The sequence below is a fragment of the Anastrepha obliqua genome, chromosome 1 (genome assembly GCF_027943255.1).
Source record: "Anastrepha obliqua isolate idAnaObli1 chromosome 1, idAnaObli1_1.0, whole genome shotgun sequence".
NCBI lineage: Eukaryota > Metazoa > Arthropoda > Insecta > Diptera > Tephritidae > Anastrepha > Anastrepha obliqua.
The window spans coordinates 88516294-88543498 of NC_072892.1; positions in this window are offsets into that span (position 1 = coordinate 88516294).

Consider the following 27205-nt stretch of genomic DNA (forward strand, 5'->3'; position numbering starts at 1 on the left):
GCCATTAGCATTTTGCGTTCAACTCGTTGCTGACAGGATTGTGAACTAGTGATAAACTTGCCCGTCACCACGCCAATAATGAGTCCATGTGTGTGTGTGTGTATGAGAGTTTAGCACATCTGCGTTACAACCGGCTGTGGTTGCAAATCACAGAGTCTGCCACTGTTGCCTTTGCTGGTGATGCGGCTTCTGAGAATTAGCTGTAGTAGAGAATATATAAATGAATGTCGAAAAAGATTGGCAATAGATAATTTATCAGCATTGAAGCCCTGGAGCAATCTAGGCGGCTAGAAGTCAATTTCAGAAAAATATCAGGAAAAATACATAATTTTGAAGTTAGATAGGCAGAATATAACTCGAAAAAGTTATGGGGATCTCACTATGAAACTGTCAAGAATTCCTGAACATATTCTCAGCTCTTAATGAAAAATATAAGACAAAAATTTGAGGGGGATATTTTTCAAAAATAAAAATAGAAAAATATCTAATTTTTTTTTTAATTGTTGGGATATTTTATTTTTTCATTTTTGAAAAATATCCCCCACAAATTTTTCAAATTTTTTTTAATTTTAAACAAAAAAATTTAAAAAGTATATTTTACCCTAAAGGCTAAAAAAAATTATACAAATGCTAAAAAGAACCAAAGACACTTCACTTTAAAACTTATACACCAAAATGGTATCAATCTTAATATTATTCAATTATTTTAAATATTTTTTCAGTTTATTTCTTATTATACTCAAACCCATAAATCGCTTGCATAGAAATCGCTTGGATAACTTGGCATTGAATCACTCAATGGTAAAAATTAAAATCGGCTATTTTACCAAGGAAGAGGGACCAGTGAAGAGGGCCCTCGTTTGGAATGTTATAAGGAGTTTTTGGACCTATGTTATAGTAATGGGTGATAGTTCTACTATATGCGTAGAAGTCCACTCAAGTGGTGAAAGTCCCTGATCGGCATTCACGTAGGAGTAGCCAAGACGATTAAACGGTTTAAGCAGCAAACAACTACCAGGCTTCGCCAAAGTATAGTCTGGGTAGCTTCCAAACATCCGTTCGGGAGCGAGCTAATATGAGAAGGCAAAACACAGTTGTACGTTGAATTTGCGACCCACCACGTAAAATTTCACCCCCAATGAAAATGCAAGCAAAGCCTAGAACTACCTACTCTGATAACGACCCCGGTCCCGTAATGGGGAGGGTGCCTCTACCCGGCTGGTTGACGTCCTCGTAAGAGTAACGGTTGGCATCATTGCCATTCGAGAGATGCGATGCAAGGCAAGAAGAACATTTGAACTTGCTTGTTAAAGAATAAAATGATATGCCAGTAATATATATATTTATTTGGTCTGGTAGGTGAGGCGAAAAATTGGCGCTCGGGGTGCTGTTCTTACAAGGAAATGGGCCCGCTCACACCGCCCACCGTTGAGAGGAATTCCATAAAAGCTACGGGATTCACAGAAATTTACTACCAACCTTTAGTTCAGATTAGTTTACTGGCACAGACAGACTTTTTCGAACTGAAAAAAAAACGAAAGGACTTGCGAGGACGAAGATTTTCGGACTACAGTTCGATGAAGGCGAAAACTCTTTTGAAGGGAAGTCTACCGAAAATTTTAATTGATTAATTCCTTTAGACCGCCTTCAGCAGGCAGCGTCACGATCGTGCAGAAAGTGAGGTTTTGCCCATTAAAATAAATCTGTTTTCAAAATGCAGTGGTATCCAATTTTCCAGAAGATTTTTGAGACCTGGCTATATTTAAGAATGACTCAGTATTGGCAGTTTCTGACTCAGTTTTTGCAGTTAAGTTATGTTTACAGACTCATTTAACGTATGTCAAAATTGCTTATACACACAAATTGAAAATTTGCCCTTGCTTGTTATGCCCATTAGGCAGGGTTATGCGGAAAATTTTGTAATATTTTTTAATTTAAAATAAATTTTGAATTATTATTGTATTATGAGTTTATTATTAGGATTTTATTATTCGATAATAATTTTGATAGTCTTCCGAGGAGCCAATAAAGTTGTATCCGACGATTTTTTATTTCATTTCGTTTTTCAAGAATATGGTATTTCCAATTTAGTTGCTCTTCGTTAGTAATCAATAGATATTTGACCTTTGTATGCCAGTATTACAAATATTTAACATGTGTTAACATTTTTTTATTGCCAAAGTTGTATATTGATTATTCATTCTAAAAACTTACGTTGGATAGAATTTAAAGACGTGGCCAATATCAAACCGGATTTGCTTACAACAGAGGTCAGCAAAAACTCAGATTGTGTTGGTGATATATGGAAATATCAACACATTCCCCACCCATATTACTTCGTTGCCATCTGAATCATCGTTAATATGGTGCGAAACTTTTTCATTTTCTGTCTTATCACGTCCAGGAAGCCGTTTCAATACTGGGTAATAATTTAAATTAAAGTGTGTTTTTAGAATTTTCCAAGACTCTTATATCGTTTTCGGTTTCTACTTTTAATTCGACTTGTGTACATATGTATATGAATACATTTTGCATAGATGTAATTTTATTGAAAATTGTGTGTTGGGTTATATCAGTAAATTTGTATAGGTATACATATGTAAGAATTGAATGGTTGAAAGGCGTAGGTAAGGGAAGCATAGGTAAGGGAATTGAATTTGAGTTTGAGATTTTTTACAAACATACTTCTGTTAACTAACTTTAGTTATAAAAAATTAACTTTATTAACTTATTCTGTGCGTTATTTCACAATTTTTGTTTTTTATTACCCTCTTTTTATGATGTACTAAAAAATTTCGGAATTTTATGTAAGCATTTATCCATACTTATGTTTTCGTGTTCGTGTTCGCCGGGAAACTGAAACTCTCAGTTTTTGAAAAATACTCATTCAATGTTTCTTGCGGGGTGCACTTACTGACGAATGTCATTCAAAATGTAAGAGAATTTTGTTCGTCTATAGTCTGAACAACGACTGATTGGAAGAGCGTAAGAATGGGTGTGAAATGAGTGAGCCCAATCGTGCTATGCCTTAAGGTGCTGACCCAATAGACCCGATTTACACGAGGAGACATCTGGAAGAGAAACATTTTGTTCAAGGGCGAAGGACGGTCGGGGAAGAGAGAAGGGATTTTGTCTCCCGTACTCGGCGACACGCTTTGCTCTTCTTATTCGTATTTCTTATCTTAAAGCAATTTTTGACAGTTGCTTCATTCGTTTTCTTCTTTTGTGGAAGAAAGTTCTAAGTTATGTGTTGGTTTTCAATCAAACGGAAGATAACAACGATGACAAACATCCGAACGCTGCTTGGGAAATGCACGATTATTTTTGCTAGTAAAGTAGGTATAATTTAAAATAGTTATGGGACATGTTTATGTTGATTTCTAATTTTTCCCTGCATTTCTAGATAAACTTTGTTAATTTTAAGTTAATTATTTACATATGAAGTATTTTTAATTTAATTTTTTTTATTCAAGTATAGGAATTTATAAATATATTTCAATAAAAAAAACAACAAATTATTCATTATTTAACCAGTTTGCATTTTTCATTCATATATTTAAGAAACTGTTGTCGAACGCTCTCTGCTTTACATGTAAGCGCGTGCTAGAATACATCCGAACCAGACGATGCTAAAGTATTAAATGTCAAAATGTCGCGGAAACATTTTTGCCCGTGTGTACGCGAATGAAACATCAAAAGATAATTTCCAGTGTCTCCCTTCCAGATGTCTCCTCGTGTAAATCGGGACATACAGACTGGCTTTGCTTGCTTGGCTTCGATAACTGCTCAAATGTAATATATGATATATGAAATGAAATTGAATGGTAGCTTTGCTTGAAGCGCTTGAAGTAAGGCGATGTTTCAAATAGCTTAATGTTCTATTTGCAGTGCTTTTGACATAAGGAGTTGAACACCCTTGGCGCTTATTTATGTATTTTGATTTGGTTTAGCTTCATTTGTGAAATACCCATATGAGAGAAACGGTTTGATTATATTTGATTTTCACGAATGTTTGATGAAATATTAATATATGCCAATGAATAGCATAGATGTACATATCATTCTTGAATTGTTCCTCGTCTGTTTCACGATCGCGCAAAGCTGAAAGTGCCCATGTTTTTGACGATCTAAGTATAATTCGCACACCCAAAACGTTCGTCGTTGGCGTATTTGGTGTCTTATCTTTTACTTGTTTACTATTACAAAAAAATTTGCAATATGTTTTCACAGCTTCTAATTAACATCATGCTTTAAAAATGTATTATGTATAATTAACCCGCGCCCATTTGGCCATACAAGTTGCCAAAGCCAAGCAGAGCAAGAGCAGCAAGCAAAGCCAGCCTGCATTGGGCCAGCACCCTTAGCAGCTAAAGTTACTCTCACAATTTTGCTTAGGATGGCGAAACTTTGTAATCTATCATTCTTGTTATCAGGGTTAGGCTTAGTGCATTAAATAATTAATGGAGTAAGCGCATAGTTAAAACACTGAAAAAGTGAAGATTTAGTGATAATGAAACCTTTACTTTAACTACCATTAAAAAATAGTGATAGCGCAATTTAGTGGTAGTGCAAGAGGACCAACCCTGCTTGTTATAAGCCAGTAAAGTAATTTATTGCACTCTAAATGTAGGTTCTGAGTGGCCTGTTTTTCAGTACTGCTACTTCTAAGACAACAAAAGCACTAAAATTGAATTGCTTGAGGTAATATGATCTTAAAGGAGAAAAACCATTTTTATAATAAATAAAACACAATTGTGGCTGTTTTTCAGCGCGTGTATAGAACGGCTATGGCATTAAAATTTGAGCTAAGTAAGCTTTCACACTTGTAGAAGCGATCCGGTCTAATGTACTTGCAACATGTACATACTAAAGCTCATCTACATAATAGTAAATTCTTAATTATTAATTTAATTTTATTTTGTTATTTAAACTAAATTTTTTATGCTAAATAATTTAAATTAAATATAATTATTTTATAGTTCTTAGTTCTATTAATTTATTTATATTATTTAAGTTTTATTAATTTATTAAATTTAATGAAAATATTTGAAATGAAATAGGCTGTTTTCATTGAATGTTTTTAGTTGAAAAGGGTAGTTAAACAATTTCATTGAACACTTGGTATTCACAATTTTCCCTTTATTCCTATATAAAGGGTTTTTCAATTGGCGCGGGTCGATTTTGGCGCCCTGTGGCAGCCATTTTGTTTTGGTGACATCTGTCAAACCTTTTGTTTATTATTCAGTTGTTTATGCCAAGTCATCATGGCAAGTTACACGATTGAACAGCACATTCAAATGATAAAACTTTATTATCAAAATGAGTGTTCATTAACGCAAACATTGCGCGCATTGCGCCCATTTTGGGGTAGACGTGGTGGCCCTTCCAATTCCTTATGGCCCATATTGAACCAAATATTGATTTATAAGTACAAGTACATACATATTTGCACAGGTAAGCGATCAAGATAAGTGGACTGACAAGAATAGACCGTTGAAAGAAGATACTGGACTTTTCACAGCTCGTCGTTGACAACTTAAATGAATCCAAACTTTTGTATGGTTTTTGGTAGCAAATTGGTGTGCGAATGATTTTTGAAATTTTGCCCTTGGCAACTTTTTTGATGGTAACTTTTGTAAAATATTTGAGCTTTCGACTGGTAATTACTAGTCGTATGAACATTGAAGAGGCCGCTTCTGTGCTTTTTGATTTGTATGTAGGGTGTAGCGTGTAAGTAGGGCGCGCGTTATTAGCTATTGTAGATGTAGGTTATACAATAGTGTAACTTCATAGAGCTTCATCCCGAATTGCAATTGTTTCGAAGTAGTCAGTTAAACTGGTTGAAAATATTTGTGAACTGTGTGCTAAGAGATGAACAGCAATACTAAGAATCTTCTTAAAATTCTTCTTCTGTATGATACAGTGGAATCCCTATCTGTTTACCAAGAAGGTTTTTATAATAAATCTTTAACTGAAATCTGAGTGAGTTTAGTGTAATTGACTTATGCACACCTTGGGATAAAACAATAACACATACATTTTGTTAACCAAATTTTAAATTTTTAAGTTTTTTTTTTAATTTAGCACATTGCAAATAGCACGCAGTTGAAATTTCCTGAATTTGAGTTCGAATTTCTAGAATTTTTTTGTGCCTGATTTTATAGCTTATATGCTAGTACAATGAAGTGGAAGTTTGAAGAAGGTAAAAAATCACTTTGATATTTTATACATTTAAGCTTATAGGTTAGGTTAGGTTTGGCAGCCGCATCGCACATAGAGACAACGATGCCACTTAGACCATGAAATGGATCCGTTGTGAACCGCGGGGGCTGAGCTACATTTCCCTCTCCATATTAAACCATCCTGAGCTTTTGACAAAGCGTAAGAGGTTGTTGATACCTAAAATGTATAGATTATCTATATTCGTTAAGAAGTAGGATTTTAAAAATCGGTTCCTGCTTCTGGCTAGAGCTGGGTATGTGCAAAAAAGGTGTTGAATTGTTTCCAACTCCTCCTCATTTCTGCAGCTACGACAGAAACCATGCGTGTAAACGCCTAATCTCTTTGCATGATTTCCTATGAGACAATGTCCTGTTTCTACTATTAATCCTGAACTGGTATGCTGCTATTTATGTGTCTGACTATTCCTGTGTTAACTTCCAAGTTTATTTTGAATTAATTTATACATACATATATAGTTAAATTTAGTTAAATTTACAGTAATAACAATAGTTTTAATTTTGAGTTTGCATTGTATAAAAATAATTGATTTCGAATTTTGTTACTTCCAATCGGTCAATGTTTTAAAAAAAGGGAAAAAATCTTACAGATAGATCTACATTTTTTTAATAAATAAAATATGTAGTATATATATATATATATATAGTAGAAACGCTATTGTTTTGCAATCCAATTGTTCATAACAAATTATGAAAAAACAGTGTACTCAATTAAATATTACGAGGGGAAAAAATAGTAATGTAAAAAGCGGTAATATTAAAATTTCCGTTGTTTCAAACTTATAAACGTTATATTCTTATATAAAACATATGGTTAATAACAGAACATTACATGGACATACTTTGCAGGCATTTTTCTTTGTACTACCGAACGATCTAAAGGTTCTTTCAAAATTGACACCTAGATGTCAGTAGTGAATAATTCCTCGACGCCACCTTTTTATGACTTCTTTGTCAAGCAGTCAGATGCAAAATTTTACACGGTAGAATAATGCGTTAAAATTATTAAAATTTATTTTGAAGATGGTGAACTTTAAGAGCAACATATCGCGTACTTCGTGATTTCTTTGGTGGAAATAATCGCCCGAATGAGTCGGCCGTTCAAAAGTTGGTGAACAAATTTGAGGAAACTGGTTTCGTCGAGGATAGAAAACGGAATGATAGACCAAAAACTGGTCATTCTGTTGTAGCTGATGCTTTCCATTTCAATTCAACCGGGCTATTCGGGTCATGTTCTTCGATTTCGATGTAACTCAAATATGTTGCTCTCTAGTCAAAATAATGAGACACGTATTTTTGTGTTCGCCCGAAAAAATTTTTTTCAAGATTTATCGGCAATTTTGTTTTTCGGCTCAAAATCGATTTTTTTTCTCATTATATAAGAATTTTTGTTTTCTTACATGCTCATAACTTACGCAAGCAACTTCATGTAGAAACAATTGCAAAAAAGTAGTTGAAAATTTTTTATTTTCTAAAAAACAGAAAGTGCGAAACAGGTTTTTTACTCAAAAATGCATTACTCAAAAACAACTCATTTTAGCTACTGGGCATTTAGCTCAATTGAAATTAGAGGTGTCCTCTTGATTTGGAAAAAGTTATAAAAAAAATACACCTTTGAAATATTGAATTTCGGAAAAATTTCAATTTTTTTCCTTTTTTGCTAAATAAAAAATTTTCAACTTGTTTTTTGCAATTGTTTCTACATTAAGTCGTTTGTGTAAGTAGTGACGATCATTTTGAACCCAGAATTATTAAAATCGGTTCGTTTTTGACTAAGTTATGAGTATTTCAAAAAATTTTTTTCTTATATAATTAAAAAAAATCGATTTTGAGCCGAAAAACAAAATTGCCGATAACTCTTGAAAAAAATTTTTTTCGGGCGAACAAAAAAATATTTGTCTCATTATTTTGACCAGAGAGCAACATATTTGAGTTACATCGAAATCGAAGAACATGTCCCGAATAGCCCGGTTGAATTGAAATGGAGAGCATCTATATTAGAATTTTTTTTTTAAATGCCCATAACTTAGTCGAAAACGATCCGATTTTAATGATTCTGAGTTCAAAATGATCACCATTACTTACACAAATGACTTCATGTAGAAACAATTGCAAAAACGTAGTTGAAAATTTTTTATTTTCCAAAAAACAAAAAGTGCGAAACAGGTTTTTTACTCAAAAATTCATTACTCAAAAACAACTCATTTTAGCTACTGGGCATTTAGCTCAATTGAAGTTTGAGGTGTCCTCTTGATTTGGAAAAAGTTATGAAAACAAAAAAAATACACTTTTTGAAACATTGAATTTCGAAAAAATTTCAATTTTTTTTCGTTTTTGCTAAATAAAAAATTTGCAACTACTTTTTTGCAATTGTTTCTACATTAAGTCGCTCATGTAAGTAGTGACAATCATTTTGAACCCAGAATTATTAAAATCGGTTCATTTTTGACTAAGTTATGGGCATTTAAAAAAACAAAAATTCTTATATAATGAAAAAAAAAATCGATTTTGAGCCGAAAACAAAATTGCCGATAACTCTTGAAAAAATTCTTTTTCGGGCGAACAAAAAAATACGTGTCTCATTATTTTGACCAGAGATCAACATATTTGAGTTACATCGAAATCGAAGAACATGACCCGAATAGCCCGGTTGAATTGAAATGGAGAGCATCAGCTGCAAAGTGTTCTTCGACGTTCCCAATAATTATACAATAATATAATGACATCAGATTTTACCAGTAGATGTGCTCATGGTGGGCAATTTAATGATGTCACTTTTCACATATAACTGTTAAGAGTCGTAATTTGAATAAAAATAGTGAAACTTTAAAGAATATAAATTTTTACATGTTTTATTTCAATGCAATATCTGGACGCGACTTTTGAACGGCCCTTTATTTCTAAATTGGAAAAAGATAATAATCCGGTGATGCTAAATAATATAATAAAATTTAGCCGGAACTTAATTGAAACAAAAACTTAGTTGAGAAAACCTCACCATGCTGTTTTTGTGACCAAATGTGGCCCCATCATTGCTGGGGCCTTCCCATGTCATAATCTTTAATTAATACGCGTTGCCAGTCATGTCAAATGATCACCTAAAACCAGTTTTAATTTTTTTCTTAAACAGGTTCCGGCACGAGAGTCTCGTTTAGTCGATGAAGCTGTGGAATGAGAAAACAAAAAATGTTGTATAAATTTCAAACTTAGTGTAACTAATAAAACATGCATATATACACGCGTATGTGCATAGTCGGGGATGTGTATAGAATTTGTAGGTGGTTAGAAGCCAGGTTGTAATAGAGGGGAAAACACCAAAGAAAATAATTTGTATAAGAATAAGTGCATTCGCGATTCCTTATAATAAAATTGTTTTATACTATTTTTGTACTCCACTTAGAAGCAACAAATAGGGAGCCATCTCTACATAGCCACAAAGCAATTAAAAACACTTCATTTAAAAGAGGAGCTACTGCAGTGTGCAGGGTAGGTAACTTTGCCCGATGCCATAAATAAATATATATGTGTGGGTATGTATGCATACAAGCTGTGAACTTAACCACAGCCAGAGAAAGTTAGTGTAAATTTGTTTATAAGTACTTCTTAAGCATTCAACACCCCAATAAAGGCATCACACAAAAAGTAGCAGCAGCAAATTGTTTACATAAAAAAACAGAAGAAAAAAGTCAAGCAACGTAAGCACTTTTATACCTTAGCCGAGCTCTCTACAAAAAACCGATCAATTAATGTACATTTATGCGCATAAACATAGGTTTACTGCACTTAATAAAAAATCGAACACTTAGGGTAAGCAAGAAAAAAATATAAGTATTTATATGTATAAATAAATGCAAGGAACGCCAAATTTGAAATCAATTGGTTAACGTAAATTTTAACACAAGTTTGAAAGCATTTGTTAACAAAAAAAATTCAAGTTCAGCAGGCTTGGCAAACGAAAAAAAATTATTTAACATAGAAGCATTCCAGATTTTGCTGCCGCCGCTGCAGAGGATGCAAGAGGAAGGAGGAATTGTAATAGTTTTATGCACATAAGTGCTTGCGAGTGAGGCTTCTATGCTACTGAATGGATGTACATACATACTTACAATAAAATTTCCAACAACCATTAAATGTACTCGACGTGGCACTCCAAGTAAACTCCTTGAATATCAGTTGCGGTATCAGCTTCTGCTAATGCAATGCACATAAAAAATTATTGCTATAAATTGAAATCCGCAAACGGAAATGGTTCTAAAAAAATATTTGTGGAAGGAGTTTTTATGTTAATGCAGATCTTTGGAGAATATCAATTTTGTAGCCAGTTATACCAAATATTTAATAATTTAAATACATCCTTTTTTATTTAAATATTTAATACATTTTTAAAAGTAACTTGTATATGAAATGCATCCAATTTTAATCCTAGTTTGCGTTCAAAAATGACATTACTAACTAGACTCAGTCAACTTCACCAGTCTAATCTATTCAGTATAGAAATTTAGTAGTACGGTGGTAATATAGTAGATTTAGGTTTACAACCGTACGAAACCCGTGCTGGAATAGCTGGTGAGACGGAATAAGCTAAGTCTTCAATTTTAATTGTAATCCCTTGTAAAAAATTAATCGTTACCTTCCAAAATATGCTTCGCCTCTGTAAGAGATACATATTATTTTTTTTTGTTTTTGGTAACGAGGTTGATATCAAAATTTCAGAAATATTATCAGAGATGCCGTCACATCAACGGTATGTGGGGCATGCCCCCAGTAACACAATAACAGTCCTCCTTCTCGGTTGATTTCCACCCTGGAACCGCGTTAGCATTGCTTCAAGGTGGAGCCGCGTTTATGTCTATTGATACAAGAGGTTCATGCATACAGCTTCCGCTCCTGTGGGCGTATGTAGATTTTATGCCATCGATAGTATGCGCTCCTCTCACTGCGTTCAAAAGCGGTTATGGCGGAAATGAAATATCGGCGAATGTGCAACTCTTTGACACGTAGGGAGTGTTTCACTCAAGCATTCGTGTCTGTCGTCGGTTTGTATAAGACAGTTCATCAAACTGTTAGCAAGGGTGCTTATAAAACTTAAAAAAACAATAGAAATTCAGAAGCCGTTTTTTGTGTTTTGTAAAAATGTCGAATTAGTTTACAAAACTAAATTCATTATTCGCATACTCATTCCTTACTAATACTCATTATACAATAGGTATTATAATACTTATTATTGAAATATTATAATATGTAGTATTAAATACTTAAAAATTCAAAAATCGTTCTGCTTCTACTGCCGCTGCCGTTGTTGTTGCTGGTGGAGTTGCAACTGCTGCCGTCATTTCTGGGCTTTCCTTTCCCAGTCAAAGTGCTGAAGTCTCATCACGACTGTAGCCGCATACATTTTTACGGCGTCCCATTTAGCGATAGTCGTGCACATATATCGGACAAATCATGTGTGAGATGGCGGATGTTCGAATTCCCTCTCCAGTATTGCTGGTTCTTCAATGAAACGTTTGCAGTGGAAGGCCAAATGTTCTGAGTTTTCAACTGCATTCGAGCAACTGGGGCAAAAAGGGCTAACAGGTAGCAGCCGTATTCGGTGATTATCTGAGTTAGGTAGTAATCGATATCGCCATGGTTCCTACTCATCCACCCTTCCAGATTTGGTATGAGTTTGTATGTCCATCGGCCTTTGACTTACTCATCTCATTCTTTGCCATTCGGCCATCGATCTGATTTTTCAGCTGCCGTCAGTTTCACTCCTTTAACTCTATATAGGAGATATAGCTCCATCGCATGGATGTCCACGGGTATCTTTCTAGCAACAACATATATTGCGTCGTCTGATACCGTTCTATAAGCGCATGTAGTGTGTAGTGGTACATATGTATATTACTTATATACGTAATAGGAGTTTTAAAAAATTAGCCCCCATGTTGTGGCCGCCATCTTGGATTTTAAAATTTTTCATTTTGTATTTTAAAGTAAACTTTATTAGCTAAATTTTGAGACCTCGTACAACTCTTTCCGTTGAAATGAATTTTTTTGGTATAGGTTATTAGAATGAATTTAATAAATTTTGATTACATTTTTAGCCATATTAAATGAGCCATCTTGAATTTCGTTTTTGGCCACTCTGTATTGAAAAGTAGATAAAAAGAGCTAAATTTTAAGCCCTATTAGAACTCTCTAGGTCAAAAACATTTTTGGACAGATAGTGGTCTCCCGTTGAGAAAGAATGCCCCATATATATATAATATACAAACATACAAAATTGAGAGTAAGCGGGAGTCTCTTAATGTATTTCGATAAGTCATTGGAGTTGCGAACCTCCAAATATAGTAAAAAAAACTTAAAAGCTTGAAATAACTTCAATGCCTAAAAACCTTACTTCCTCTTTAATTTCAATGTAGGCCTGCAAATATGTACGTTACGTTGAATGCGTTGTTGTTTAAATACAATTAATTCTGCTTTTTTTGTTAATACTTATAATTGCTATGGTTACACTTAACATAATCATATATCATGACATGTATGACTCAAGAAGAAAAGAAGAAAATTAAATCATTAATCAATATGCTTGGGCCAATATCAATTTTTGGCCATACAATGCATGTATACTAATGCATATACACGAGTATGTACGTAGGTGCAACTAGCCCCTTTTTAAAACTGTAACTGTAACCGTAACCTCTCTTTTCGAAAACAAAACTTAAAGAAAATACCACTTTTCCTGTCGACATTAATGAATGTGTCAAAACTGCTATAATTTACCTCTTTCTAAGGTGTCAAAATTACACACCTACAGCTATTGTTACATGCCACCCTTTTTTGCTAGTCATACACAAAAGTATATCTACATACGTAGGTATGCCTATGCAATTCATGGCAAAACACTCATAACGGAGTTTATTTATAAATTTCATGAGTGTTATATTTATTGAGGAAAATAAAGGGCTTTCATTTTGAAAACTACATACCTTTCGGTATGTGTGTGGAAAAAGATGGTATGACATTTCAATGTGCGCCAGCATCAAATATACGAAGGGTTTGACGGTCATTAAGACTCTGGCTAATCGGATAATGACATCTAAACTAATAGTTACTAAAGGTGCGCTATGATACTATTACGCTTCCGGTAAGGGAATAGATAGTAATGCTGTGTTGAATATCTGGCTACAGCGGGATTGTGGGAAAGGAAGTCGCAGATGAGCTAGTGAGAGAAGGTACGGGAAGAGACTAATAAATGAACTCAAAGCAGGGTAAGTATTTAGGCAGGTAACGTTTTTTAAGTACCTATCTCTTCAAGAGAAAGAATACAAAGCAATTGAATAGGTCAAATAGTTCATTTTGTTTCAGCCTGCGTTAGTTGGATTTGTTTACTGAGGGGGAATGCTGATTACATATATCGCAAGGACAATGGGATATCTAAAAAAACTTAGTGTGAATGTTTGGCACTGGCTGAACATTGCCTGAAACTCTTAAATACATTCGAACCCTTTTTTGCTCGCTTTTTTTGAGAAAATAATTGTAATTGTGAAAATTGTAATTCTAAAATTTTCGGTAAATAAATATAAATAAATAATTGGAACGTACACTTTTGTTAGGCGTTTGGCCGAGCTCCTCGTCCTATTTATGGCGTGCGCCTTGGAGGGAGGGTCCTTCAGTTTTAATCCGACCCCGAACGGCAAATGATTTTAATGAGGAGCTTTTTTATGACAGAAATACTCTCGAAAATTTGCCATTGCCTGCCGAGGAGTGACCGCTATTAGAAACAAAACTTTTTCTACCATTTGATGTTCATATACGGAGGCCCAAACCTACGCACTTCCGAATGGTAGTAACGCACCAACCAATTCGGCTACGACGGCCGCATGTCATAATGTAAAAAAGTGAATTGAATGAAGGTGTGCATCGATCCTCGGGTAGTGATATAGTTTAAGAAAACTATAAACCCTTGAGAATGTTGCCTTGACCATCCCAAAATCATTAGCATCGAGCATTGCTTTAGATTTGATAAATCGACCATCAGCCGAACATTTACCGGATGTCTATTATTTTTGCTTCTGTTAGCATGAAGAGCCGTTGTTTATATCTACCAGTTCTGGAAAGCTTTCGGAAAGCTATTTCTGAGCCAATTAATAGATAAGTTGACTCCATATCATGTGATTTCTTTCATGACTGGAATACTTACGGAACGCGGGAGCGAGGGAGATATAAACATTTCTCCGATAGTCAAGCCGCGATCAAGGCTCTGACAACGCCATGGCGCAGAACGAAACTACATAGTAAACTCCTGTAAGAGGGGATCAAATATCTTGACTGTGCAGGTAACATTTTTCTGATCTGGGTTTCTGGACATAGAAACATAGAGGCAAATGAAATCGCTGATAAGCTTGCCAGAAAAGGGACTGAATTGGCATCAGAGACTTCCTACCAGGTCATCGGCATCCCCCTGACAGTTGGTAAAGGGGAACTGTACAATTTATTTCCCAGGAAAGCGCAGAAAATATGGAGCCCCATGTGTTCTTCATGTGCTATTTCGAAGACCCTTTGGGCCCAGTACAATATACGAAGGACTCAGAAAGTCCTTTGGACTCCTCGCCATTCAATTTCCAAACTCGTAATCGGTAACTGAATCACCGGCACACACGCGGTTACCACTTTAACTGTGGGGACCTTTCAGAGAAGGAGACTGTAGATAACTTTCTCTGTAAATGTCCGGGTTTGGCAGCTAGACGTTTTAGGTCACTGGGCGCTCCTTACTTCGACAGCCTGGGGCAGTGCGCCAACCTAAATCCAATCAATCTTCTCCATTATATCAACAGCTCTGGCTGGCAGAATAAAATTAAGAGAAAGAATCAATATATTTGCTACTGAAAGAGAACAAGCGATGTCATGCCATATCTTAAAGTGCGTTATTTACAGAAGTGCTCCAAATATTTTTGTTTTAATAAAATTCAAGGTGTTTTTGTAAAATATAACAAACTTGATTCAAAATTTTACTAATTTCTTAATATTTCCAAATGATTTTAGACATAATAAATTAATAAATAATATGCGCGTACACTTCTGTTAGCTGCTTGGCAAAGCTTCTCTCCCTATTTGTGGGGTGCGTCTTGATGTTGTTCCACAAATGGAGGGACCTACAGCTTTAAGCCGACTTCTGATGGCAAATAATTTTTATGAGGAGCTTTTTCATAGCAGGAATACTTATAAACTCGGAGGTTTGCCATTGCCTGCCGAGGGGTGACCGCTATTCGAAAACATTTTAGGCATATATTAGAGAAATTCATAAGTAAACGGGAAAAAACGTTTTGTGTACACCTATATACATACTCGTACATTGGAGTCCAAGTTTTGCCAATGAGATTTTAAAAGTTATTAATTGATTTCAAAAGTATATCAGACTCATCTAATGTTATCACTGGGCCACTTTTTTTATGAAATGTTTCTTAAAATTATTAGATAGCAATTGAATTTTTAAGTAGAAGTTATATTTACATGTGGGATAGCCGCGCTCGTATTGTGTAGCTTTATGTAAATAAAAATTTGCCATTTTCCATGTGTATGTAGATATAACACTTAAAGATTTCAATACAATTAAATTTAGAATGAAGTTGAAAGTAGGGAATCGTGTTTTGTACTTGTTACATATTCTTCTTAATTTAACTTTTCCCAGGTTCTTTTGCCATCGTCCTTATATCAAATTTTATTGGCAGTGATGCTGTTGAATAATAGGTTTAGTAGTAAAAGCAGAGAATATGTAAATATATATTTGTAATGTTCAAGCTCTACATTTTTTTCGTTACATTTTCTTCGTTAGCAGTTCCGTTAACACTTACGATATAACAAAACCAGATTCGAATAAACGGATGTAAAAAGCAGTGTTCCGACTAGTTAACATAGCCGACTTACACATTTATTTGAAATGACCCAACTTAACTAAATGCTGTAGCCTAAAATCAACATCATAAACAGAGAACTTGGCATAAAACCTGAGTAACATTTTCGAAAACTCCGCCATTAACAGCTCCATTCGAACGTAAGCAGGCAGAGAAGTCGTATAAGCAGTATCCACGCTACATTCACTTCATTGATAACTGTGGGAGCAATGTGTTTATAACATTTTTCGAAGAGTTTATGTACTCTTTCTCTCTGTCTTCCTCTCTCGCTTGCAGAGCATGGTTGCTTGCCACTGTATGCGTGAGCTCCAAAACTCCACGTGCCATTCGTGTGCTCAACAATACAAACTCAGAAATCTTTGTTGCTGGTGCAGACAAAGCAACTTAACAGTGCAATTGGACTGGATAAGAAGAAGAATAATAATCAGCAAGCGGCTGCAGCGTAGGCAAAAATGAAGAAGAGGCAGAGCACACAATCGTGCGTATTTGGTGTATTGTATTTTGGACGATTAACATGTGGTCGCCGCCGCAAGTTTACTTCGTCCGTTTGCTGTTGCTCCAGCGAATATCCGTCGATTGAGCGCGCACCGATGTTGCTTCGTTGGGTCGTTGGCTGGCCGGTTCGTTGCGCCGTGCTGCATGTTGGTGGATTGGCTTGCTTTGCTTGCTAGTTGGTTGGTTGGTTGGTTGATTGTTGGCGCTGGCTCCCAAAACGAAGGCAGCGAGCGATGTGAATTCGGTCATTTAGTAGAATCGCGAGCTCAATACGGTGCACACGCTTTGAACGGATGAACGGCGGTGTGCGTGTACATACGAATGTCGAATAAAAACAGTGAATGAAGTGAATGTGAATGACGGATCTGGTGTTTTTGGTGAATTATTTTTTGTGAATTTGTTTGTACGCCATGCTAAGAAAACTTTGTACACCAAACAAATTTGATGCAAAAATGAAGTGAGAAAAATAAAATTTAAATAGTAAAATTCAAACAATAATTTTCCCAAGCGTGCGTGTGCGTGTATATCAAAAACAACAGGAAACGAAGAACATTTCCTTGCAAGACGCGGTAATGGCGTATGGTATTTGTGGTTACATTGACGTTTCTTAGTGAGAATTTAGCGTTTCGCTATATTTTATATGTATATTTTCAAATAAAGCGAAAAAATTTGCAAATATCTATTTAGCAAAGAGAAAATAAGTGAGAGTAACAATAAGAAACAACAACTACAAAAACCATTGGTAACAATAAGTTACAAAAGCAAGTGGAACAAAAAATAATTGAATGAAAATTTGTTGCGGTAAATAAGTTGCCGTGTGCTTGAATGCGGGTAAATAAGCTGCAAAGAATAAAAAAGTGGCGCGTGTGTATGTTTATATGTATGTATATGTGCATATGTTGCCATGCCTGCATTTGTGTCTGTAAGCGTGCAGCATTTCCGTTTCCCTAATACTCAAAGTGTTGCAAACAATCAAGGGATTGCGGAATGAGTGTAGTGGTAGCTGAGTAGAGTTAAATGAAACAAACGGACACTACCTTGGCAGCGATTATGTTGCGAAAGGTCTGTGTCACATTGTGTTACTTTCGATTACAGCAATTAAGCAATAACAACAAACAATTTCATAATTATAAATCGATTTGAATGCATTAATGAATATAATTTGAATAAATAAAAATAGTCTGGTAATGACCGCCAGTCTGAAGAGCTTTATTAATTTATTAGTGAATAAAATAGCAACAATTCGTATTTCCAACAATAGTTTGAGATTCTGGTTAGAAGCCTCGTTTATCAGATGCTGTTGATTTAAACAAGTACTCAAGTGTTTCGTTTCATTCGGAAAGTAGCGAATAGCACTGCATGTTGTTTTCGAATTTTGCTTTATATCTAATGAAATTTCTTTCAAGGTAGTTTGCTTAAACTGGTTTGAACAAAATTATATAGCAAAGAGCAAATGATTGTGTGAAATTGATACACATTTTAAAGTCGAAAATTGAAAATTGTATAAATATTTGATAGAGAATTATGTAAGATGTGAATTAAGGCATTTTGGCGTACCAGAGTGAAGCTAATTTCCAAAAACAGAATGCATTAGACGGAGTGAATTTAAAAGTAACTACTTTTCGGTTAGTTCGATTGGTTCCTGATGCATGACTGTGAGCATAAAATATCATTTGAAAATAAAGGTTATATTTCATTGTAATCACTCGCGGTCTTCGACTATTATTCCGCTGCGAGCTAAAGCTTCGCACGGAGGTGCCCATTTGTAGGATAACAACTCCATTACAAATTGAATTAGAAGCTCGGTTTAAATACCTTTGAAATTTTATATGTGCCAGTTTATTGCTTTTATTAACTTGCTTTAAAAAACTTTATTTATATCAAAGAAATTGAGTGGTACTTCAAATCAATTAAAACCATATGATATAAATCGGTGATTTCGAACATTGGCTTAGAACAATCGTTAGCATGCGGATGAAGCAATAGTTCGCGGAAGGCCTGTTAGAAAGTGTCTAAAGGAAATTTAGTGTTTTCCGAAATACTACAAAAGGTTTTAATTTTTAACCAATGTGCTTCGATTCTGATTTTTTTTGGACAAAGATTTCGATAGTTGATCATATAGTATCATGAATCATTAGGATATTCTCAATTTAATGGCCTCTTGTTAGACTTGTTTCAGTTTTCGAGCTAACGACATTTGAAAATTTTACTCGTCGCGCTGAGCGCTCATTTAGAAACAACCTTATATACATTAAATTCATATCCACCATACTGCTTGATGAAGATTTAAGCTAAATAAGAAAATGGACTAGCATTTTTATACCGCTTTGTAACGCAAACAGAGTTTACAAGTGATAGAATATTTGTTGCCCAGTAGCGATTGCTGCTCGGCGGGTAATGACAAACCGAAAAGTATAGCTTCCTTTTTAAGGGAAAAATGTTTCAAAACCTAGACATGCAGATAAAGCAAGAGAGTGACACTATGAGGTCATGCACTAGCGGGAAAACATGCATACGCATTCCACAATTTGTAGGAGAAGCTCTTCATAAGGTAATGAGTCATACCAGTAACATATCATTATTCTTCTTGGGCTAAAATATAAAGATATAATACGCTTTAATACAATAATAATACAACACAAAAATTATCGGTATAAACGTTTGAGTACAGCCAATAAAATAAAACCGTTATTGAAATGTCCTCTGCTTGCAAGTAAATTCATAAATTTAGTAAAATGAAAAGCCGCAAAAATAAAGCACAAGTAAACTAATAAACATCAAGCCCAAACACAAACAACAGCGACATAGCGTATAATCAAATAAAAAGCCACATCAACCAGGGATAAAAACGATGAACTCTTCCTACACGAAATAGGAATAAATATGCCAGACGACTGGCGTAGCGACTAGATCACACTGAAATACTGCTGCCTAGCGGTACTGCCTCTTTTTTCAGTGACTGGAGTGGAAAGTCGTTTTTTCTCGTTTATTTTCGTACTCTAAGTTGCGGGTAATTGGAATTTACGACATAAAAAATTCAGCAGGATAAAATAAATAGTAGCAACAAAAACTAAAGTCACCAAATGAAAATGAACGAAAACAAAATCCAACAGCTTAAACGTATTGCCAAGAACCTCATAGCGACTGTGACTTTGAATTTATCAGTAACATCAACAGTAGCAATAGTGCCAGCCGCGGTACTGACTACGCCTAAAGTCCTTTATTTTACATTCACGTGTGTGTGCCCATCCCATGTCGCACAGCAGAAGCAAGCGTACTGTTCTACATACTTACCACACTACCCTACCACCGTTATGTTGCTGTTTTTGCGGCACTCTCAGCCATAACCAGCCCGCAAAGCCTTCCACATTAGGTAGATAAATTGTCTGGCACGTGGCTTCTTAAATCAATTGGTATTGTGATGTTCAGGCGACTGCTCACACTCCCGAGACTAACCACAATTTAGTCAGGACTACCACAATTGGCGCCGATGTGGATTTCGAGCGATGCAATTTGTTTAGATGATTTTATCCTGCCACGGCGTACGATAATGTAAACATTTTGCCCATTTGCGCAATGGATTTTGCTTAGATATTTTACTATCTCGGAATTAGATTGTGTGCAAATTTTTTATAGTTGTTTGCATAGCAGCGAGCGCGTAAATTAAGCATTACCACCCTCAGTGGTGCTGTGAGTTCATTCCAACAAACTCGCACTGTAGTGTTTTTAAAAACGCAACAGAGCCCACCCCTAGTTTCACCTGTCAAAAGCATCTAAGTCTATGCTGAAGACAATACGCTTTGCCATAATTTATTTATGCAATTTTTCTCATCCTTAACACCACGCTAAGAAAATAACTGAATAAGCAGGCAAGCATGCAGCTTCCCATTCAGTCACCTACATACATACACACATGTACATATACATATATACGCTTGCTCGTAGATGTATTTAAAGTAGTATAGCGGTGTCTGCCCGCCCGTTGGCCTTCGCTGTTATTTGTTTCCGGAGTAGCTGGCGCGGCCATCCGAGTGCATTGGCCGCGTTTGGATTGAATGCCTTGAATTCGTTATAAGTAAAATAACAAATAAGCAAGCAGCCAAAAGCAACAACGCCTGACGCTTTACAGCTTCAACGAAAATAGCGTAAACATTTTGGAAAGTTTTGCATGATGTGGAAATTTTTAAGCAGTTTCGCGTTTGTTTGTTTCCTTGCAGGCTTCCTTGTTTTGATTTTGTATATTCTGCATCCATTGTTGTTGCTGTTAGAGTTCGTTAGCCTCATTCTGAAAAGTTAAAAGTTTTAAAACTATCTGCTCAACTAGGAAATATTATCTCTTGTAAAACTTTTGTTTTTTTATAGATTGCAGAGAAATTGGCAGAACAAAATTAAGGCTGTACAAAGATTCAATTACTAATGTTTCCTCTTTTTTTTGGTATTATCCACTTATCAATTGAGATTAACGCCAACGAATATTTTAAGAAACCGCCTGAGTCTAGAATATGGGGAAAGATGTGTGTTGTGGAAACAGAACAAAAAATTACTCCATTACTACAAAGGGAACATTCAATCGAACACCACTGCTCTTAATACTAGATCGGCCCTTAATCGGAATTGTTCAATAAACGCAAAATAATTGTTTAATCATCAAAATGTATTTTGTCCCCTTCAAAATGGGCTCCATTCGAAGCAATATACATATGGCAACGATTAGTCCATTCATCAAAGCAACTTTTAAATGCGTTTGAAGAGATCTTCTTCAGCTCCTTCAGCGAATTCTCCTTAATAGCCTCTATCGACTCAAAGCGGCGTACGCGGAGTGATAATTTAAGTTTAAGGAAAAGGGGGCTAAATACGGTGAATTCGGTGAATACGTTGGTTGTTGGATAATATTTGACGAGCTTTTGGTCAAAAAAGTGTTCGCAATATGAGCTTTGTGAGACGGTGCGTTTCCTGGAGCAAGATCCATGAGTTTTCTCTCTACAAATTGGCACGTTTTCCAATTGGCAACTTCCAAATATTATTCTTTATGTACCGTAGAGCCATTTGGAACGAATTGCAGGAGCACAACACCATGATAATCAAAGAAAACGAGTAGCATGACTTTCAGTTTTGACCGGCTTTGACGTGGTTTTTTGGGTTTCTGCTCATGTGGATAGCGCCATTCAGCCGCCTGTTGCCTGGTTTGCATGTCAAACTCATATACCCACGTCTCATCATCTGTTATGATGAGCTGGATAAATGGATAAACGTTGGGTTCGAATTCACTTGCTCAAATATGTCTTCAGCCACCTTCTTCCCATGCATTTTTTGAAAGAAATTCAACTCGAGCAACCACGCGTCTCATGCCCAATTATTGGTGTAAAATGCTGCGAATCGATTCGTGAGACACGTTAAGGTCTTGAACTACCTTCCTCAAACTTAAATGATGGTTTTCCAGTACCATTTCCTTGACTTTGTCGGCGTTTTCTTCCGTTGAAGACGTTGATGGTCGACCACATCGGGGCAAATCTTCCACGACTTCGCGGCAAAAGCCTTATACAACTCGTAGACCCGTGTTTTTGATAAAGCACACTCGCCATAGACTTTCTGCAAAATTTTCAATGATTTGGCGCACGAAATCCCGTTCAAAACACAAAATTTAAGACACATTTTTTATTCGATATTTTTATCATTGTGAAAATTGCAGAGCTCACATGCGGTTGACTGATATAATTCAATGCCAAAACCAAGCTAATAAACAGATTACGCTCAAACTCTGCGACACTATAGGGGACATTTGTACCAACATTCCAGCAAAAAAAAATTTAGACATATGTGTAACGCCTGCTTTTTAAATGAACAATTCCCGACCGATCTTTTTGACAGATCGCCTATGTGAAATTTTATGTGTACAATAGTAAGTTTTTGAAGATATTAGGCAGTAAGGATTTGGTCTCTAACCGTTTTATACATATGTGTTTTTTGTCATTTATTTGAGTAATAGCCGGAAGCTAATAGATAAGAGTTGTTTTGTTTAATAATGGCAAAGTATTGAATAATTATGTAGATATGGAAAGTAAATATGTGAAAGTAGTCAAGATCATTTTTTTTTTACTTTCACAATTTCATAATTTTCCAAAAAATATGTAATACTTAGAAAAATGGTGACACACTTTCAAAGGTCTTCTCATCTGATCAGATCAGCTAAGAAAAAATTTTGTAAGCGCTTTTCCAGTAAAAATTAGTCAGAAAAGAAAATATGCTGTCAGCATCCGCCCTGAGAGAGTCAAATAACTAAAAAAGTTCAAGAAAAGTAATGCAGCGTAATTCAAAAAAGTTAAGGAAAAAATTAAACTCACCAACCTATACCACAACCTATTATTCTTTTCCCTACAGATTTTTCAAAATTCACCTTTTTATTTTTTTATTGTGTGAGCATCTGTCTGTAAACCGCGGTTTTTCTTACAAGTTAAAATTTATCCAGTAAAAACCTACAAACTTCCCCTCAAAATCACATGTCTCTTGTGCTCTCAGTTTCTCCTTGCTTGGGTAGAAGATCGCCAAAAATCGTCAATTGTTATTGGTTGGCACATAACATCGCTTTCAAAAACATAACTATTATTAAAAGTCACTCTACCGTCGCCCGTATGTTACGGAATTACGCGGATTTTTATCGATGAACATTCCAGAAAATTTAAGCGAAATATTTTATGCTGTTACAATAAATACCTGAACAAACATTGTTACCACACGTGTTGCAATCTAGTAAGCCGATTGTTGAGTGCGCTGTATCACAAGTGGCGCCATTTTGATTGAACTTAATGTTGTCGATATTTAGCTGATTAATGTTTGGGAACGAAAATTCTGTCAGCATGGCTCGATAGCGCTCGCCATTCACTCTAACGACACCTTCCTTTTCCTCATTTCGAAAGAAATTTAAGAGCGATGATGCCGCCAGCGCGAAATTCTCACGTAAAATGGACGAAGTACTCTTTGAACTTCGCGAACAGATTTAATTTTAGTCAAAGTAAGTTTTCCGACTTCCATATTCTGGGGTTAAATGATGCATGATGACTAGCGAAACCTTACTGAAAAGAAATGTTAACACAATTTGCCATTCCCAGCTGTCAAACCATAGTTGACGATATCGATAATTCTCTTGCAGCTAAAAAAACATCCGATACTTGTCTTTTTTTGACAGCCTTGAAGTTTGAGACTCAGATCTAAGTACAAAATTTAAAGAAATTATTTAATAGTTCAAAGTTAATTTGTTCGCTCCATGGTCCCAATTCGTTGAGAACGTAAATACATAAATAAAAAATAAAAATAAAAATAAAAATAAAATATATACGAAAACATTTAACATCGTCAGCAAAAATAATTCTGAAAAATCAATGCATTCCCGAAAATTTTCTAAAAGCTCTGATTAAAATATTTGTATCGGCGCCGGTCGCCGTAGTCGGATGGTTTGGTGCATGACCGTCAATCAGGAGTGCGTAGGTTTAAATCTCCGTGCAAGAAACGGCACAATGGTAGAAAAAGTTTTTTCTAATAGCGGTCGCCCCTCGGCAGGCAATGCCAAACCTCCGAGCGCCACATAAAAAGCCATTTGCCGTTCGAAGTCGGCATAAAACTGTAAGTCTATCCATTAACGGAACAACATTAAGACGCACGCGACAAAAAGGAGGTACGGAGTAACAGAAGTGTATGAGCTAATTAAATATTTATTTTGTTGTTCTTGTTGTTTGGTTTAATTTATTGGTTTTTTTAATTTGCACAAAGTTTGAAACTTGAACTTTTATGGTTTTTGTGGTAGAATGAACTATATTCACATTTTATTAAAATAAAACAAGAAACAAAAAAATTGTCGAAACTTGTCAATAAAACTTGGTGCTATAATTAAATAAATCCCTAGCCTAACAGAAAGAAACATCCAACAGAGAATAATCGATCATTGTTCGAGAGACGCTTGAAGATCCATTCCGTTGGGAAGTCATTGCCATAGACTTGCTAGAAAGTAATAAAAAGTTTGGTCTACAACAGAAGAGAAAGCTTGGAGGTTTACAAATATATAATATATTAATTCCATATTGATTCAGAAATTCCAGAACTTGAAGCAAAGAGTCCAATCTATTCAAGCTTAATTATTGATGTTATGTTGTGTTTGAGTTGGGTTCACGGAACTTCTTTAGCATGAATTCTGTGGTCGGGTGCAGGAAACTGGGGCCATTATTCTAGGTTTTTTTTTAGGTAATTCAAGTAAAAATAGTAATACTTATAATGATAATAAATAATAATAATAGTAACAATGGTAATAATAAATAATGAATAATAAATCAAAATAGATAATAAATAATAATGTGCTGCATGAATACCTTGCAAAAGTTTAGCCAAAGCTTTTTCTCCAATGCGTGTGCTTTAAAGGTTTGTGCCAGGAAGGAGCTTTTAGGAGACGGCTTACCATTACTTGCCGGGAGTCTACGGCTGCTATGTCCGCAGTAGGGTTCTAATATAGGACCGTGTGTGCCATGCATAAGTAGTCTTATTTAAAATTGCTACCAACGCCAGGATAGTCCAATCAATTCCATTGAAAATATTATTGGGGTTATAAAATTATCAAACAGTAGTCCAATTTTGAAGGCCTTACGCTCATAATGAGTCATTTCCGCGCCCAAAATATAAACTTTTCCTTCTCGCAAAGGTCAGCCCATCTGGGCTAAAACTTATAAATCATGTGAGACTCAATATGAGTAACTTGTGCCTTTTATGTACACCAGATATGGCTCTTTTTGCACTCTTGCTCTAGAGTCTTTTATGACTCTTATTGGTCACATAGACAACTTTTTGGATTACTTTCAAACTACTTTATATAATTCTCTCATGACTCTTCCAAAATTGAAAATATATGTTACAAATTTCAACTAAATAATAATAATGCAATACACATATAATTCCGCTTAGCGACTAGCTGGCGCGCCATGGCGGTCAAGTGAAGTCTCAAGTCGACCAAAACTCAATAAGAAAACTTTCGATACAAATTGCGAAGGTGTAATATTTTATGATTTCCAAAAAATACTAACGTTGTAGGTGAATATTTAGAAATTTTTTTCGTTTTTTACTGAAACAAAGTGAGAATTTGAAATTACTTTAATGCGAGTGAACTTAGTTTTAATGTTAAACCAATTTTTTTTTTGTTTTCAGTAGGAAAGAACCTGACAATTTAGGTTCAAGGACTTATAATATTCTAGTAAAACCAAACAAAATTATTAGAAGTAATTTTATTTTGTTAATTTAATACGCTTTTTCTAAGAACAATCACATTTACTTTTTAACTACATAAAATTTAGAATTTCTATCAGAGGCCAATAATAACAGCTATTTAAAATTTCGGAATTGGAAAAGTTGAATATATGAATGCATAAAGTTTATGTTTTTAAATAAGAATTATTCTCAATAATAAATTGTATATTTCGGGGCTTATAATTTTTATTTTTATTTTTTTGGTTTTTATGTTGCCAAATAAGAGTAATTCTCAAAGTACAATTTTTTATATTATAAGACATAAATTTGCGAGAAACAGTTTTTTAAGATCTAGGCAACGTAAAAACAAAAATAAGAACATTTTATTCCTACAGTATAACAATTGGGCAACATATTTTGCATCTTACCTATAACAGTAATTTTTCTACTTCCTACACTTAGCTAATTCGATATTACTTTTAACATCAAACATTTTTCTAAAATTAAATTATGTACCAAATTAATTTTAAGCTTGTGAACAAATAAATAAAATCAAATTAAAGCTAAACAGAGCTTTGCAACAACTTAGTTAATTGCAATTCAATAGCTTAACAGTTACTTAACGAGCCAATTCGCACCAACTAATAAAATTGGTAAAAATAAATGTCATAAAACCTTAATGTAAGACAGTTTAAGTAATAAAATCAGGAAGAATAAAACCAAGCTCACTAAGCTGTTTAATCGTACATATAATACATATACACAAAAGAATTTGCAATGCATACAAACTTACAAATGTATGCACATTTCCATGCGTACCTACTTACACACTATACATACATTTGTACGTATTAAAAATCTTGAGTTGACAGACCAACTCATCTGCCAATTAATTCATTAGCTTTACTACGTTTAAATCTGTACTCGAAGATACTCGTACATGTTATGTATATGTGTGCAGTACAAGTATGTATGGGTATGTGTGCCATGAATTTATTTAACATTCCACTCATGCTACCATTCGCTCATTGTTCTTGTTGCTGTTGCTTGTGGATGAACCAGTCGAACGCTAAAGCATTATAAGCTTTGATTCCGGCTAAAATTAATGCAAATTGCCATTTACGATTCAGTATTAAGCGCTTGTATTAGCTGAGCCCGGTTAAGTGCTAGCGAAGTGAGCACAGCAGTTGACGACTACCTACAAATGCAAGTATATGTACAAGTGCATATATATGGATGAAAGCAACTGTTGTGTACAGCGCTGCCCGCTTTGGTTCATCAATCCACTAAATACAACTGAAAAGTGGTACCAGAACGGTCAGTCTAGTGCAGCGAACCACAGTGGAGGGA